Source organism: Hylobates moloch, unplaced genomic scaffold, assembly GCF_009828535.3.
Source record: "Hylobates moloch isolate HMO894 unplaced genomic scaffold, HMol_V3 SCAFFOLD_1, whole genome shotgun sequence".
Lineage (NCBI taxonomy): Eukaryota > Metazoa > Chordata > Mammalia > Primates > Hylobatidae > Hylobates > Hylobates moloch.
Window position 1 is genome coordinate 210,858,308 of NW_026652276.1, and position 12,722 is coordinate 210,871,029.

Consider the following 12,722-nt stretch of genomic DNA (forward strand, 5'->3'; position numbering starts at 1 on the left):
TGAGGCAGAAGAATCACTTGAACCTGGGAGGCAGAGGTTGCAGTGAGCTGAGATCATGCCATTGCACTCCAGCCTGGGCAACAAGAGCAAAACTCAATCTCAAAAAACGACAAAAAAACAAAATTATCAAGGCATGGTGGTGTGTGCCTGTAATCCCAGCTACTCGGGAGGCTGAGGCAGGAGAATCACTTGAAGTCGGAAAGTGGAGGTTGTGCAGTGAGCCAAGATCACGCCACTGCACCGCAGCCTGGGCGACAAGTTTGTAGTCTTTGGACAAGGCTTTTATCTTTTTTGAAACTCTGTCTCAAACAAGACATAAAAAAAAACCCAAGAGTTTCCGTGTAAGTTCTCTCTTTTTGCTCTCCCATGTTGAGAACATCAAATGAGATGGAGAGGAGCTATAGAAGTGTATGTTATGTGAAAATGTGCTTTTTTTTTTTTTTTTTTTTTTTTTTTTTGAGACATGGTCTCTGTCACCCAGGCTGGAGTGCAGTGGCTAATTTTAAAATTTTTTATAGAGGTGGGGTCTCACTCTGTTGCTCAAGTTGGTCTTGAACTATACTCAAGTGATCCTCCTGCCTTGGCCTCCCAAAGTATTGGGATTACCGGTGTGAGCCACCGCACCTGGCCCCAAATTTTCCTAATGCTGTCAACATCAGGCCACATGCTTGCTGGGGCACACAGTCCTGCTCTTTGTTTCTTAGCCTAAGCATAGCTCTAAATTTCCTCTTTCCAATCTCCAGCTGCTTTCCCCTTCCACTGCCTATGCTGGTCTGCCTTCTTATCAAGAGGAGGCCAGTCATGTCTTCCAGACCCCTTTCAAAGTAGGTTTTTCAAGGGACCAGAATGGAAGCCCTCGTCCCCAGGCCAAGGTTGCAAGGCAAAGTTAGCTCCGCCTCCAAACTCCTACATTGATGACAAACATGTATTTGTTCATTTAGGTAACAAATATTTCCTGAGCATCTTCTCTGTGCCCGGCACCTGCTGAGTGCCAGGGCTGCCGTCACAGGAAAGTCATGTGGTGGAGGGGAAAGGAGCAGTTGAGAAGTTCCAACGGGTGTCTTTTTTTTTTTTTTTTTGATATGGAGTCTCGCTCTGTTGCCAGGCTGGAGTGCAGTGGTGCGATCTCGGCTCACTGCAACCTCCACCTCCTGAGTTCAAGCAATTCTCCTGCCTCAGCCTCCCGAGTAGCTGGGACTACAGGCGCATGCCACCATACCCAGCTAAATTTTTTTTGTACTTTTAGTAGAGACGGGGTTTCACCATGTTGGCCAGGATGGTCTCAATCTCCTGACCTCGTGATCTGCCCCCCTCGGCCCCCCAAAGTGCTGGGATTACAGGTGTGAGCCATCACATCTGGCTGGCTGTCTTATTTATTCCTCCTACTCTTATGTAATGTGATCCATACAAACTCAGTCCTAAGATTTTTGATGAGACCAACGGGAACATCAAATCCAATTTCTCAGTGGAATCCTGTCCCCGTGTAAAGCTTCTGTATACCTTTAGGACACACACCCAGTTCCTTCACTTCAGGAGAAAGCAGTGAAATTGATCTTGCAGATGAGCAAACAAGAAGGAACAGCTTCTTCTGAAATGGGGATATTGGATGTGTCCTGGCTCCAAGGAGCTAAACCTGCCTTAAGGAGCCAAGCGAAAGGGCAGAGGGACAGCCTTCGTGGAGGGAAGGATGGCTGACCAGGAAGGTGTCCCCTCCCCTGTAGATCCTTGGCCTCCATTCAGTCCCCGGGGTTTGGGGGTAAGGGTCGGAAGCTAACCTGACTGTTCACAACTGGTTTGGAGACTTGGACGGTGCGCTGCAGCTTTGGGGGGCACTGATGAGGTCGGGCACTGAATTGGGGATAGGGTTATCCCCACATAGACAAGGAACTCGGCTTCTTGGGGCACCCAGACACGTAGCAGCTTTGGCTCTCTCAAGTGACTTTGAGGTAGGTGAGGTCAGCTAGTAGAAGCCAAAGTCAGAGACACAGAACCTGATGTAAGGTGACCATGGTGACTGTCCATGACAGACTGGCTTTTGGACACAGGTGAAGATCTGGGGACCCTGGGTGGCACTAAATTCCCTCTCCGGCAGTCAAGGGGGCAAGCATCAGCCTTCTTTCTCAAAGCCTTGTCTCCCTTGCCTAGGATGTGGTGACCCGTCCTGCCCAGTCTGCAGGCTGTGCTGCTCACTTCCAGCTCAGAGATGGGGCACAGCCAGAGCCTAAACCTCCTGCTCCTCGGGTGGCAGGCCAGGTGTGCCCACAGGACTGCAGAAGGCAAGATGGCAGCAGCTGAGAGAAAGGACTTCCTCTGCCTGTCACCAACCGATGGCCCTCTTGCTTCCAACCCACAGGCTAGGTGCCTGGCAGCCTGATTCTCGGGGCATCCTTCTGTGGTCCTTGGCTCTCCATGCTGCCTCTGTCTTCTGCTCTTACCCTGTTCTTGACTCATGTGCCAGCCACCTTTCCCACCTGGAGAAGCACCCCCCATGCCCAAACCAAGTTACACCTCATGTGGGGGGTGTGAGAGAGAGTTTCAAACCTCTTCCAAAGGTTCTTTGACATGTTCTGAACGTCTTAATATTGTTCTGAACATTAGATACTTGTTAATACCCCACTGGACAGATAAAGAGACTGAAGGCCGGGTGCAGTGGCTCATGCCTATAATCCCAGCACTTTGGGAGGGTGAGGTGGGTGGATCGTTGAGCACAGGAGTTTGAGACCAGCCTGGGCAACATGGTGAGACCTTGTCTCTACAAAAAAAAACAAAAACAAAAACAAAGGGACTGAAATGGAAACTGACTTGCCCAAGGTCAGTTACCAGGGTGGGGCACCCAGATAGCCAGGTTCCCTATTCCAGCTCGGGCCTCCCCAACACCAGGTCACCACCTTGTGCTGAGCACACATAGCTTGCATATTCCAAGTCCCCTAGAACAGTCTTTCTTTTTTCTTTTTTTGAGACAGAATCTCACTCTGTTGCTTAGCCTGGAGTGCAGTGGTACAATTTCGCCTCACTGCAACCTCTGCCTCCCAGGTTCAGGCAATTCTCCTGCCTCAGCCTCCCAAGCAGCTGGGATTACAGGTGCATGCCACCATGCCTGGCTAATTTTTGTATTTTTAGTAGAGACGGGGTTTCACTCTGTTGGCCAGGCTGGTCTCGAACTCCTGACCTCAAGTGATCTACCTGCCTTGGCCTCCCACGATTACAAGTGTGAGCCACCACGCCCGGTCAATACTGTTTTATGACGGCTCTTTAGTACTCCTTGGAGGAACAGAGCCACCTTCTTAGGCCTGTGGGATCACTACCTTAAAACACTGCTTCCTGTGCCTCCTGTCCCCACCCACGGGCGTCCCCTTCTGGCCTTCTTGGGTGCCCTTGCCAACTGTGCCACAAATGGTCCCTCCAGTAGAAAGCCCCTCAAGGGCCAGAAGGGGCAGGGGACTTTCATTCTCGTTTTTTATACCTTTTGAAAAAGTATTTTCGTGTTTTTTTGTTTTTTTTTTTTTGAGACGGAGTCTCGCCTTGTCGCCCAGGCTGGAGTGCAGTGGCACAATCTCCACTCACTACAACCTCCGCCTCCCGGGTTCAAGCGATTCTCCTGCCTCAGCCTCCCAAGTAGCTGGGATTACAGGCACACACCACCATGCCCAGCTAATTTTTGTATTTTTAGTAGAAACGGGGTTTCACTATGTTGGCCAGGCTGGTCTCAAACTCTTGACCTCATGTGGCCCACCCATCCCGGCCTCCCAGAGCGCTAGGATTACAGGCATGAGCCACTGCACCCGGCCTGAAAAAGTATTTTCTAATTTTATTAGTATTTTAAAACTTGGTACTGTGAAACATAGCACCTATTTTGTTCCTCATTTCACTTTGGAAAACCCCCAGGTTGAGTTAGTGGGAGTTGAGCCCAGTCGCTGTTGACCGGCTGCATGGGCCTGGGCAGTGCTGAGGCTTGGCAAGAGAGCCCAGGGCCCCCTGAGGACCAGTGGGGCATGGAGAGTGGCTACGGGTGTGGCATGGGATGGAGGAGAGGGGGAAGCTGCTGCTCAGTCCATCTCTGATTGGTGGAGCTGATTTTCCAAACACTCTAAGGCCTAAGTTCACATTCTGTTCCCCACAGAGGGGGCTCTGCGTCTCTGAACTGTTGTCAGGCCCCACCAGGCTCTTCACTGTTCGGAGCCAGAGCTATGGAGCCAAACTGCCTCGACCTGCTTTCTGAGGAGGGGACAGGCAGAAAGTGCCGGCCCTAGCCAGATTCAGCCCGCAGAAGGTGTTCCAGACTCCAAGCAGCCTGCTGGCCTAGCTCCAGGCCCAGGTGGCTGCAGACTCCACAATGGGTGACTCAGGTAAGCTGTGCTGGACAAACAAGCCAGTATTCTCAGCCCAGCAGGGTGATGCCTGTCTTAAGCTTTCCTGTCGTCATTGTACCACCACTTCCTGAGGGTGGCCTTGCCAGGCCCGGAGCCAGGGTCCATGGAGACTGGCAGGAATGTGGTTATCTTGGTTTATGTCTTGTTGCCAAGGTGCTTCCCAATGCTTCTAAAGCTGGGCTTGGCGCTGATCCACCAGCACCTGTGCTGTCTGATGGTGGCATGGAGGCCGCTGGGCTGAAAGAGCCCTACTGAGACCACAGACAATCTGATGAGGAGATATTGGTATGTGTCTTTCTCGTGATCCCAACACCTATAGTTTTGGTGCTCCCTTCCTTCAGGAGTCCCAAAAGACCAGGCAAATGAGACACTTGGCCAGAGAGGCAACTGGGCTTAAACAGCCAACTTAAACAAACAGCTACTATTTCCCGAGCACTTCTCATGTGCCATGAACTCATATGTCAATGAATTCTCAAAACATTCCTGTGACACAGCTACTAGTATTATCCCTATTTTACAGTTGAGGAAGCTGAGGCTGAGTCACAGGCTCAGAAACACACAGCTGGTGACCAGTGAATCCAGGATCTGAACCCAGGCTATGGAACCTAGGGCCTGCTAGATCCACCTGCCAAGCTACCTGACCTAGAGCTGGTGTTTTTTTTTCCCCCTTTATTTTTCTTTTTTATAAACAAGGTGTCTTGCTCTGTCACCCAGTCTGGAGTGCAGTGGTGCAATTATAGCTTACTGCAGTCTCGAACTCCCGGGCTCAAGCGATCCTCCCACTTCAGCCTCCCTAGTATAAGGGGACTATAGGCACATGCCACCACTCCTGGCTAGTGAGCTGGTGCTCCTAACTCTCACAAGGTACTGCCTGTCTTCTGCTCTGTCATCATGACTGTAGTGCAAGAAGGGGATTCAGCAAGAAGCCTCAGGATTCTAGGCGTGGCTCAGCCACAACCTGCTGTGTGATCTTGGCCTTCACTCCCCACTCTGGCCTTCAGACTCCTCAGGGATTAGACCAAGTAGTCTGCAACTCTGCTTCCAGTTCTGTGGCTCTGACTCACATGGAAACAGCAGTGGAGAAAGGCCCCATCCCCTCCGCCCTTAGCCCCACCGGAAGTGTCTACTGCTGATTACCAAGGACAGCCTCACGGGCTTTTGAGAAGGGCAGGGATCAACTCCTGACCTGGTGACACTGATGGAGCAAAGCTGCTTCCCCACTCCACACCTCAGTTTCCCCACTCCTTCCAGGGGAGATAATGACCTCTGTGTGCTCAGTGCTACCGTGAGTCAGGGTTAATTAGCATTAGTCATAGACTTGGGAATCCTCACAAGAAAAGGGTCATCTGGTGGGTCTGGGCTGCGCCCTGGCTGTGATGAGACACCACTCATGCCCCTGTGAGTGTGTCATCATGCTTCATTAGTGGCTTGCCTAACTTCGCAGGGTTGGCCCTGGGGTGGCCCAGCCCTGAGTGCGGGTGCTGAGATCAGCCAAAGGATGACACCTGGGGAGGGCTGCATGTGTCCCAGGGTGGCTGCCAATGGCTCACAGTCCCCTGGATTTCCCTTCCGGTTGACTTCTCATTCAATCTGGTTCTTATCCTTGCTACTCGAGCCACTATTCCTGGATGCAAGGCCCCAACTCTGACCTTAAATTTAGAGGTTTTTTTTTCCTTCTCTGTCTCCTCAATAAATACCCATTCTCATTTTTCTCTCTCTCTGCTGACCGCCTCAATGCTTTCAGTTTCTTTCTGTTTCCATCACTGCACTTGGTAGAGCTTAAGTAGGGTTAGGGGAGAGACCCCGTAACAAAATAAGGACAAAGTAAGAATGATGATGTCTTGTGTTGGCAATGCCAGCTAGGTAAGCCAGATGTGGAACATGGGGGGCATCTAGTGGCCCTAGTGGGTACTGCTAGCATTCCTGCCTGGCACTGAGGTCACATTCTTGAACTTTTTTTTTTTTTTTTTTTTTTTCTGCGACAGGGTCTTGGGCTGTCTCCCAGGCTGGAGGGCAGTGGTGTGATCACAGCTCACGGCAGCCTTGACTTCCCAGGCTTAAGGGATCCTCGCACCTCAGCCTCCTGAGTAGCTGGGACTACAGGTGCACGCCACCATGCCTGGTTGTTTTTTTTTTTGTTTTTGGTAAAGACGGGGTTTCCCTATGTTGTCTACTCTGGTCTGGAACTCCTGGGCTCAATCTGCCTGTCTTGGCCTCCCAAAGTGCTGGGATTACAGGCATAAGCCACCACGCCTGGCCTCATACCTGAACTTGATTCTCAAGTCGGCTACAGTGACTTGCCCCAGCTCTTGGACACTTGGGAGATGGCATGATCCTTAGGAGGGCAGATTTTCTTATCACTTAATAGCTGATAAATTGCATTTCCCTTGGCATCTGGTTTCTCTGGATCTACAGAAGAAAGGCCTCAGGCTGGGCGCGGTGGCTCACGCCTGTAATCCCAGCACTTTGGGAGGCTGAGGCAGGTGGATCCTTGAGGTCAGGAGTTCAAGACCAGCCTGGCCAACATGGTGAAACCCCATCTCTACTAAAAACACAAAAATTAGCTGGGTGGTAGTGGCACATGCCTGTAATCCCAACTACTCAGGAGGCTGAGGGAGGAGAATCGCTTGAGCCTGGGAGGTGGAGGTTGCAGTGAGCCGAGATCCCGCCACTGCACTCCAGCCTGGGTGACAGAGACCCTCCCTGTCTCAAAAACAAAAAAAGGAAAAAAAAATTAGCCCAGCATGGTGGCGAGCACCTGTAGTTCCAGCTACTAGGGAGGCTGAGGCAGAATCACTTGAACCCAGGAAGCAGAGGTTGCAGTGAGCCGAGATTGCAGTATTGCACTCCAGCCTGGGCAACAGAGCAAGACTGTCTCAAAACAAAAACAAAAACAACCCAAATAACAATGGAATTAAACATCGTCGTGCATGTATAACTGTGTCCTTGGTTAAAGGCAGGCAGTGGGGTCTGCCTTGGAGGCTAATGGGCTGAGTTTGAATCCCGGCCCTCACTTACTGGGCTGTGTGACCCTGAACAAAGTAATTAACTTATGCTTTTGTTTCCTCATTTGTAAAAATGGAACAGTAATTATACCTACTTCATAGGACTGCTATGAGGCTTAAATAAGATAAAATGCTTAGACCAGTGCTTGGCAAACAATCTGTACTTACAAGTGATGGCTATTTGCAGTAGTAGTAAAATCAAGTTTCAGAGGTTCTCCTGCTCAAGACTGATTCCCCACATCTCAGTAGGAGGTAGACTCCAGCTACAGTCTTGGTTTCGCTATCACTTCTTTTTTTTTGAGATGCAGTCTCCTTCTGTCGCCCAGGCTGAAGTGCAGTGGCGCGATCTCAGCTCACTAGAACCTCCGCCACCTGGGTTCAAGTGATTCTCCTGCCTCAGCTTCCCGAATAGCTGGGACTCCAGGCACCCATCACCACGCTCGGCTAATTTTTGTATTTTTAATAGAGATGGGGTTTCACCACATTGGCCAGGCTGGTCTTGAACTCCTGACCTTAAGTGATCCGCTCGCCTCGGCCTCCCAAAGTGCTGGGACTATAGGTGTGAGGCACTGTGCCTGGCCTTGGTATCACTTCTGATTGGCTCAAAACCCGTTGTGCTGTCCAGGTATTCTTGTGTGCCTTTCCTTCTTCTCCATTGGTTCTAGTTAGGTTGGACAAGACTGGCCAAGAAATGGACACAGAGGCTAAAAAGGATTTTCTTGTCTCTGTGATCCTGGCTTCCCCATGAGAAATATGAAGGCCTTGGAGGTGAATCTTGAGTCCCTTCCATGCTTCACATTTTCTATTCCTACTACCATCCCTTTGAGGGCTGTTACTGACACACTATAGGAAACAATTTTCTTCCATATCTGTTTACTGGGATATCAATAGGTGGCTAATAGAAAGAAGTGAGTACAGAAAGCTGAAGAGTATGTTATAATGATCTGACTCGTTGGATAATCTCTGGATAAGTGACCAAATCTCCATGACCTACCTGTCCTACACAGAGGCCTTTGTATGTTCCTGTTTCCCTCTCTTCCTAATTGGCTTCAGCTATACAACAGTCAATTCAACTAGAGAGGCACTGTGGTGAGAAAAACAATAACCACCACAGCTGTAGCCAAGGAGCAACGAGATAAAAGAGTACAGGATATAGATGGAATGAATGGTCTCTAATTAAAGGGTTTAAATGCAGCATTCACTTCTGAGGGCATGGGCCAACTGACCAAGATGGCAGCTGTATAAAGCCAAAGAAAACCTAGAATAGAAATAAAACTAAACATAGAAAGGAAAACTGAGGAGAAGGAAGTGTTTGTACTTTTGTCGATGGTCAAGCTGTGCGTGCAGCTGTTTTTGTTGCTAAGATGGAATAGGATGGAAGGGATTCAGAAGTGGCTCTCAGGCACCCACAACCAGAAGAAGAGTATAAGTGAGGAAAGCCCCAAAGAGAATGCTCCACCTGTTAAGTCTATTCAAGTTGGCTGAAATCAAAAAGGAGCCAGGAGAAAGACTCTCTTCTGGGCACCAGTATCCCGTGAGTGGCTGCAAGATATTCCTTTCTACTGTGAGGGGGAGATCTCACCTTTGAGCCTGGGAAAGAAAACCATAGACTCACAGTGCTTGGAAGATATTCCCAGCTGTATTGTAATGGAAAGAACAGAAGGCTGGGAAAGATGGATTTCAGTGCGGCTCTGCCTCATTCTAGCTATATGACAGCTAGTTATTAGATGTCTTTGAGCTTCAGTCTTCTCGGTAAAAACAAAATCTACTTGGATGGGGAATGCAACCTTTGTTAAAACACAGAATCCTAGAGGATTTAGTGGAGAAAATTAGTGAAAGGAGAATCTGAAGGTTAGGGGGACTGTAATAATGGGGTATGAATAATCTGGAATGGCAAGGGCGCTTCAAAATGTCACCACCTGTCCTGACCACTGAGACCAAGTACTGCAAAAGAAGGTAGTGGCCTGGGAGGTCAGGAGGAAGGTGCTGAATTCTATTTACCAGCAGGAGACAACACAGAAATCACATAGGATCCTCATAAGCTACCTATTGTGGCTAACACAAGTGGAAAAATTCCTTAGAATGCCGACTTATAATGCTACCTTTGTGGATAGTCAAGTAGCAAAAATGAAATTTCAGGCAATTATCTTCTTTAAAGGGATCTAACAAAAGGAAAAAAAAATTCAGGCCGGGCGCAGTGACTCATGCCTGTAATCCCAGCACTTTGGGAGGCCGAGACAGGCAGATCACTTGAGGTCGGGAGTTTGAGACCAGCCTGGCCAACATGGTGAAACCCTGTCTCTATTAAAAATACAAAAATTAGCTGGGCATGGTGGTGCGTGCCTGTAATCCCTGCTACTCGGGAGGCTGAGGCAGGAGAATCACTTGAACCCGGGAGGCAGAGGTTGTAGTGAACCGAGATCACACCACTGCACTCCAGCCTGGAAAACAGAGCAACACTCTGTCTCAAAAAAAAATTCAAATAAAGAATCAAATCAGGAAGACTGGGTTCCTAGTAAGGCCAAACTAAAAATGTTTACAGGAGCAAACCACAAGACGAATGAATAAGGGCCTGGGGTTAAAAGGATGTCCTGGGGTGTGGAAGAGAACAGATGCTTTGGGAAAGGAAGCTCATGGGCTCAGTCCCATCTGAGAACACCCCATTATGCTACTAAGCTGGAATGAGTGTGTTTGAAAGCATACTCACTCCAGCTCAGTAGCGTATTCTCCAGAAACACTGACGTAGACTTGAACTCATGCTGTTAAAGAGGATGGCATTAAGATCTCTTGTGAGAAGACAACAAGGTTGAGAGCTTCACTCTACATGGCTCTATAGATCCTAAGCCTTTTTTGTTTTTTTTAAAGACAGGGTCCTCTGTGTCACCTAGGCTAGTCTTGGACTCCTGGGCTCAAGCAATCCTCCCAAACAGCTGGAACTACAGGTGTGTGCCACCACTCCCAGCTGATTTTAAGCATTTGAAACAATGATCTTTGATTTCTTCAATATATTGAATCCTCCTCTCCTGAACTCCATTTCTAGACAGACATTTTCATATTTAACTGAACTCATTAAAAAGTGAGTAAAAGTAAAAAACTATTATCATCCATTAACACCTGAGGGGTTCTCTATCTTGGTTAGGCCCCAACCTCAAGGTCATCTTTAATTCTTCCCCTCTTCCTCATGCCCAAAACCAATCATGAAGTCATTGCTGAGATTTCTATCAAATTATGCCCCATTGCAACTGCCATGGTCACTGCCCTCACACTTCCCTTAAATCCTTCTTGTCTTCCCCAAGGCAGACTATTCAGAGACACCGGAATTATCTTCCTAAGCACAAATGTCTTTTTTTGTTTGTTTGTTTGAGACAGAGTCTTGCTCTGTCACCCAAGCTAGAGTGCAGTGGCGTGACCTCAGCTCACTACAACCTTCATCTCCCGGGTTCAAGTGGTTCTCCTGCCTCAGCCTCCCGAGTAGCTGGGATTATAGGCATGCGCCACCACACCCAGCTAACTTTTGTATTTTTAGTAGAGACAGGCTTTCACCATGTTGGCCAGACTGGTCTCAAACTCCTGACCTCAAGTGATCCACCCACCTCGGCCTCCCAAATTGCTGGGATTACAGGCATGAGCCACCATGCCTGGGCCCAAATATTCTTTAAGAGTTTCTCTTTCCCTATAGAATCAAGTCCAGACTCCTTAGTATAACATACAGGACTCTAATCTGGCCCAACTTCCATTTTCTTTTTCTTCCTTTTCTACTCAACACAGAGTTCTAGCCACAGCAGAATATCTGCTCTTCCTGGAACATATCCTACATGCTGCTCATTTGCTTACAATGCTCCCTCAGTCTCGGGTGTGCATATTTTTAACCGAGGGTCTATCACGTGTCAGGCACTGTTTTGAGTGTTGAGATTAAAGCCAGGACAAAGTCCCTGTTCTCATGGAGCCTACATCTCCCACTCATCTCCAAGGACCAGCTCAAATCTACACCTTCCTCAAAGTTCTTCCCAATGATACACGACCATTAACTTCTTCCTTTTTTATACCTCTCCTAGGCTAGAGCATTTAGCAGTTTGTCCTGTGCAACATTTATGTACCAGTGTGTCTTCTGGCCTGGCCTATATACTTCTTAGAGGTAGAAACTAGGTAGTCATTCATCTATAAGGGCTAGCACAGTGCCTCACACATGAAAGAGAATGTTTCTTGAATTACACAAAGTCTATCTCAATCTGCTTCAATTTATTTTTATTTTTATTTACGTATTTATTTTTGAGACAGGGTCTCACTCTGTTGCCCAGGCTAGAGTGAGTGCAGCGGCGTGACCTCAGCTCACTGCAGTCTGCCTTTCTGGGCTCAAGAGATCCTCCTAGTGCTGGGTGCAGTGGCTCACGCTTGTAATCCCAGAACTTTGGGAGGCCGACGCGGGCGGATCACGAGGTCAGCAGATCGAGACCACGGTGAAACCCTGTCTCTACTAAAAATACAAAAAATTAGCCGGGCGTGGTGGCGGGCGCCTGTAGTCCCAGCTACTCAGAGAGGCTGAGGCAGGAGAATGGCGTGAACCCAGGAGGCGGAGCTTGCAGTGAGCCGAGATTGCGCCACTGCACTCCAGCCTGGGCGACAGAGCGAGACTCCGTCTAAAAAAAAAAAAAAAAGAGATCCTCCTAGCTCAGCCTCCTGAGTAGCTGAGACTACAGGCAAAAGCCACCATACCTCACTATTTTTTTTCTATTTTTCGTAAGACAGGGTTTCTCCTTGTTGCCCAGGCTGGTCTTGAACTAGACTCGAGTGATCCTCCTGCCTCAGCCTCCCCAAGTGTTGGGATTATAGGCATGAGGCATCATGCCTGGCCTCTGCTTCCATTTATGATTTTATTTTTTTATTATTTATTATTATTTTTTGAGATGGAGTCTCGCTCTGTTGCCCAGGCTGGAGTGCAGTGGCCGGTCTCGGCTCACTGTAAGCTCCGCCTCCCGGGTTCACGCCATTCTCCTGCCTCAGCCTCCCGAGTAGCTGGGACTACAGGCGCCCGCCACCATGCCCAGCTAATTCTTTGTATTTTTAATAGAGACGGGGTTTCACCGTGTTAGCCAGGATGGTCTCGATCTCCTGACCTCGTGATCCTCCCACCTCGGCCTCCCAAAGTGCTGGGATTACAGGCGTGAGCCACTGCGCCTGGCCATATTATTTTTATTTTTTGACCCGGACTCTTGCTCTGACGCCAAGGCTGGAGTGCAATGGTGGCAATCTCGGCTCACTGCAGCCTCCGCCCCCGGGTTCCAGCGATTCTCCTGCCTCTGCCTCCAGAGTAGCTGGGATTACAGGTGCACGCCACCACACCCGGCTA